We start from the raw sequence: 6017 nt of genomic DNA, 5'->3' as shown, positions 1-6017 counted from the left end.
TATGGCTTACCTCCCATTTGTGAAAGGGATAGAATATCCTCATGAAACCTCAAAGTACCCCATTCCATTTCTTTGAGGATTAATCAGTCAACAACTAATTATTGTATTATCTACCAGACACATAGAGGCACAGCATTACGCCAAATCTAGGCAAGCCATGCCAAGATAAATACCTTCGTTTGTTTTAAAATTAACCCCGCTGCTCTAACAAGGTAACTACAGAACACGTAAACCCAAATCAGTGATCGATTTTCCAGCAAGTGAATTTGAAAGCTTTGATTGAAAATGTTCTAAACATTTTTAATCTCTCTTTCTTCCTACCCATAACAGTAAAACTGAAAATAAGCACTTATACAACCTGGCCAAATATTTAAAGAATGAGTTTGTAACCAGCAATATCTTAAAATGTGTTTGAGTTATTCTATATGCTACTTAAATAGTTAAACTGTCAGCCTGGGATTTTGTATATATTCCTCATTAGGTTGCCTCTAAGACCCCAAGGTTGGTATATCTGCATTCTAAAATTTTGTATTTTTCCATGGTTTATATACCCCATAAAATGCCTTGAGAACTTTATGAGGGATGTTACATTAATATGTGTTATTATAAATATGATTTAAATATCTAAAGCATTACAGAGTGATTACTGTTCAATAAGGCAGCATGCATAAAATGGTTATCTCCACACTGTGCTTAGGTTTCTACAATATAATATAATGAATTGTTCGATATAGTTTGCATGCTATTTGTCTCTGTTTTTTCCTGGGCTCGAGGGAAGCTGATGTGCAATCCTTTAACAAGATGATCATAAATTGCGGAACAATAAACAGCCCTTGAGATTTTTAGATAGTGTGTTGTTAGCATGCAATCCATCTTGGGAAACTTGATTTAATACCTCAAAGGAACATCTCTGACAAGGCTCAACATTGTTTTAAACTGCTGCTAAATCAATTAGTACATTGGAGAATCCTAATGTCTCTGCCTCTTTCCTAGCCCATCCCAAGAACATCCGCTGGTTATTTTGTAAAGCAAAAGATTTAGGGAGCCCCTGCATGGATGCACTTGGGTTCCCCTGGAAAACATTAAAGGTGATCCTGCATGAAAGGAAGGATCATCCAGCCTCCCTAAATCATCAAGATCAGTGAGGGTGTCATCTTCAAAATTCATTTCAATTTTTCTAAATTACCCTTCTTGTGGCCAAGAAGGATAAATTTAGATAAAAGGTAATTATTATTCTAAAGTCAAGACTATAAGTCAAGTACCCTTCCCCTCCAAAATGTATATATATTTGCTTTTATTTACACATTTCTTTTGGTGTATATAATGTATCTTGTAACTATGTATATTCATATTATATTGGAGAATCTCAAGACATTTATAGATATTGTCTAATCCTCACACATCTATTATCTCATAAACGTTAAAAAAACAACAAAAACAAAACCCACCCTGTGGAAAAAGAGATGTCAACAATTCTTAGTTCATGATAGATCATTCATTTCTTTTTTCTACTGCATGAAATGTAATAATTAAAGTAACAATTGCTATGCAAGGAGGATCATGACCTCCCCTTAAATTTTATGGTATTTCCTGCTTTTCTTAAATGGTGTCCTTTTATTTTTCTACATTAATTTACTGAAGACAATTCTCGGGCAATTCCTCATCTTTCTTTCTATCTTTTGTTATGGTGCAATACTCTTGCTTTTTCAATATCCCCCAGACCCAGCTGGCCCCTGTTGCCTGCAGGGTGAAATCACAGATTGTGTTGAGGGGAGACACCCAGCTGTACCCCTCAACCATGCTTTCCAGGACAAGTTCACTCCACTTATGCATCTGGGACTAACTGGCTGGATTAAGAAACAAAGCGAAATAAACAAAGCAGTTAATCAGTCCAACTAAAAGAAACTTTTCGTTTTCCCTTAAACAACAAGGCCAAGTACCTGTTTTACCTGACTTATAAAAAAAAAAAAAAAAAAAAAGCAGCAGCCTGTTCTGGCGATGTGTAAACACAGTCAATGTTTTCCTCAGCCCAAGGTTAGTTTCCTCTGACAAACGGATAATTTCAACATTTTATGTCTGTTCTTTCCTTTAAAGACGCATAGGGTATGCTTTTCTGGAAGCCGTCTAAACTTCATATTAACTCCCATACATAATGGGAATCCTCACCTTATTTGCTCCCCTATGTAATGGAAAGCCAAAAGGTAAAAGCTTTTTTGTCCCCTCTCCAAATAATTGAATGAGTATTTAAGTAGCCTGGTTCATAATTTAGAGTCAGGACGAAGCTCATTTTTCTCATCCATAAGAACTACGAACAGTGTTATATTTTGCTTTCTTTATAATGTTATTTCTAGACAAAGTGAGAAACAATCAATTTCTAAATTACATCTCTTGCTTCGCTCTATTGCTCCTTTTTGGGGCCGTTAGTACAGTTAAATAATACGTTACAATATAACTGACAATAATTGCTCGTGTGTTTTAAAAATTTATCAGTCCCACGTGTATATTTGTTCGGTCTCACTACAATACTATAATGCAATTTGGCAGATTTTCCTCATTTTATGTAAGGAAAAATGGAGGCATAAAGTGGAAAAGCAACCAGAGGAACAGGAAAGAGCCAAGGCGAGAGTCAGGTAATTTAAATATTTTAATACTTTTGTAGGGTTTTGATTGGAAAAGAGGCTTAGCGTAAAAATGGAGAGAATGTTTTGGTATGAGGTGTCTTTTAAAAATTAGCCAAGAGTTCATTCTCACACTTTTTCTCTTTGTCCTCTGAGGTATCAATGAAACTTTATTACATACTGGTGCTTGCCAAATTCAGCTGTATTTAGCTCAGTAGTCCTTAATAAAAGAAGTGATTCTGGTCGCAGAATTGGTTTCAATAAATCCTATTCCCGCGTTATCTTTCATGGAACCTAAATGACATCTTCCTCATAGTCAAACCTTTCAATGATTTCAAAACCAAACAGGACTTGCCACACAGCAGGGGCTCCAAGGTTAGTACCTGTTTCATTGATTGTTATAGAAACCACTCTTGTTCAAAACATGAACTCCCAAGATATAAGGGAGAAAAATGACATGGTAGAGCTTCTTTCTTGTCATTTCCTTTCTGTCCTGGTCCTATTCAAGTGTCTTTTCTACAATTTTCTCCTTTCACCTCATTCAGATGTATCTCTGTAGCACGGTCCGACCCCATTTTTAAGTAATCAGAGGCTCATGGCTCAGTGTGTAGGTTATTCTGGTCCACTATTATCATTACTTCCTGAAGCTTTTGGATGCCCTAGTACCATTCCTTTTCTTGTTAGTGTCTTTATCAGAAAGTGAAAACAAAAAGGCACTGAATTGAAACCAGTTTGGTTTGTGAATTTCTACTTCTATAGAGCCTTCCCAAAATGAATGGTTGAAAGATTTATTCTCTTCACTGGAGTAATCCAAACTTTATATACCATGAACACAGACAGTTAATAGTTAGGTTTTTAAAAAATAATCATATCTTCAAAAATGCTTTCTATCTACCCATTTCCAAGTCCCTGTTATTCAACAAACATTTCTTGGTCATTTTGTTTTATTAGTTGCTGTACATAAAAATTTTTAAAGTGGAGACAACACAAAATGCTCTAATACAAGGTAGTGTATTATATTAGTATAAAAGTATATTAATTATATGCTACATATTACATTAATTAATTTATCTATGGGCATAGAAAATTAATTCTCTGGGAGAATCTAGGAAGATTTTATAGGAGAGGTGGGTTTTGAATTTGGTGTTGAACGATGGAATTAGATTGTAGACTTGAATACTAAGCTAAGACATTGATTTTATTCTATTGTAAAAGAAAGGATTGACTTAACCTTTGGAACTTTAATATCTCCATCTCTATTACCAAATCGAACATAAAACATGAAATGATATTGACCTGTTAAATGGTAGGAAGACATACCTGTCCTGGGGCAATGACTAGACTCTGAACACAAGCACTCTCTCCACAAGGATGACAGCACCCGAAGGACAAGACTTGCTCCGCAAATTACATGCAAGTTGGAAAAAGTAAAAAAAAAAAAAAAAGAAAAAGAAAGGAGTCACCGGTGATTTTTAAAGGTAGAGAATAAGAGGATCCCACGACTTAATTCATAACATTTAAGTTATTCTCTAATTGCTTTCTATTCTTAAATTTCCTCCAGCCTTTTGATATTTAGATTACCTTTTACTTAGATTATCTTTTAGTATCCTGTAATAGAACATGTCTGATTCTTTGACTTATCTCTCAAGTAAAAACTGGAACTTGAAAGTCAGAGTAACCGGATGATGCTTTTAAAAAGCAATGCCATCAAAAGCATTTGAAATTAGTCCCATTTACTTTAAATATAGGATTTTTACAAATGGATCTTAATAAACAGTCTGAAGGTAATAGATATGTTAAACTGCAGAGTCCTAGTCATCATCATTGACTCTCCCCACAGAGACCCTTTACCAATTCAAATGCCTTTCTCAGACGCTTGCAACGCCTCTCACGATGAGTTACTATATTAATTACTTTACTCTTACCCCCAATTTTTCTGAATATATATTAGTTTCCAAGTACTCTGCCAGGAAGTGAGGACAGGAGGATAGGAAGTGCCTAACCCATCTTCAACGATCATAAGTTTTTCTTTCTGTGTGTGATTCTGAAGCACTTATTGCCCTGATGGTGCAGGGTGTTCACTGGGCAGCTTGGCTGCAGCCCACCTCCTCCCTTCCCCCCCACGTGCTTTTACCCAGGTGTGTAAAGGGGACCCTTTCATTGCAAAGAGATTTTCAGTCTCTCAGGGAATAGCACCAGGGGCTTTTCTCCGGCCTCAGTCTCGGGCACTGGCTTTCAGAGAGAGTTTGTACTTCCCTGTCATCTCCTTGGGCAACGGCACGAGGCCCGGGCAGGGCACCTGCCCCTTCATCTCACAGATGCACTCCCACTTTCAGGGCCCAGAGTGGGCTGGGTGAGAAAGCTGAGTTTTCTCCTGTTCCTCTTTCCTGAGGGTTTCCTCATTCTTCCCCAGAATCTTTTTGATGTGCTCCACGATCTGCTTATTGCTCTTGGTCTCCACGCCCACGAGGACTTGCTCCCCAGAATCCCAGTAGAACCGCAGGAAGGGTGTCAGCGTCATGTGCTTAAACATCATGATCTGCACCCAGGGGTCCTTGTACTGGATCGGAGGTACGTTGAAAACCACGAATTCCCTGGCGCCTTCGCCCAGCTCCCCGTGCGTGTTGTAGTTCACCGTCATGACCTTCACCGAGTCCTTGAACACCACGTCTCCCTGGCGCAGGTACTGCGGGGTGCAGCGGATCGGGAAGCGGCCCGTCACAGGCACGGGTGCGACGGAGGGGCCGGACCCCCTGCCGCGAGCCCAGCAGCGCGAAGAGACGAGCGCAGCCGATGCCTCCAGGGCGGCCCTCGCGCAGCTTCTCCAATGATCATAATTTTTAAATGAGATTTTTCTGAAATGAAAATACTTGAAGGCAAGAAACATGTCATATATATACATCTGTATATCCCCAATAGCTATGAGTACTAGCAAGTTACCTAATTTCTCTGGATCTCATGTTGATTTTTCAGAGGGTTATCTTGGGAATTAAATGAGTTAGTGTATCTAAAACTCATCATAAACACTCACATATTATACAGGCATACCTCGTTTTACTGTGCTTCGCTTTACCGTGCCTCACAGTTACTGCGTATTTTACAAATTGAAGGTTTGTGGCACCCCCGAGTCGAGCAAGTCTACCGGAGCCATTTTTACTAAAGCATTTGCTCACTTCATGTCTTTGCGTCGCATTGTGGTAATTTTCTCAGTATTTCAACTTTTTCATTTTTATTATATTTGTTATGGTGATCTGTGGTCAATTATCTTTGATGTTACTACTGTGACTCACTGAAGGCTCAGATGATGGGCAGCATTTTTTAGTAGTAAAGTATTTTTTAATGAAGGTGTATGTACATTGTTTTTTAAGACATAATGCTATTGCACAATTAGTAGACTAC

General features: G+C 38.1%; 1 pseudogene across 1 annotated transcript; it reads right to left on the bottom strand.

The window, feature by feature from the left end:
• Positions 1–4833: 4833 nt before the first annotated feature.
• Positions 4834–5505, bottom strand: LOC309829412 (small ribosomal subunit protein mS25-like; annotated as a pseudogene). Its single transcript has one exon. The product of its transcript is annotated as a small ribosomal subunit protein mS25-like (transcript).
• Positions 5506–6017: the final 512 nt, after the last annotated feature.

The sequence above is a fragment of the Grampus griseus genome (genome assembly GCF_964374135.1).
Source record: "Grampus griseus genome assembly, chromosome: 11".
Taxonomy (NCBI): domain Eukaryota; kingdom Metazoa; phylum Chordata; class Mammalia; order Artiodactyla; family Delphinidae; genus Grampus; species Grampus griseus.
This window is presented reverse-complemented; position numbering and strand designations above follow the sequence as displayed.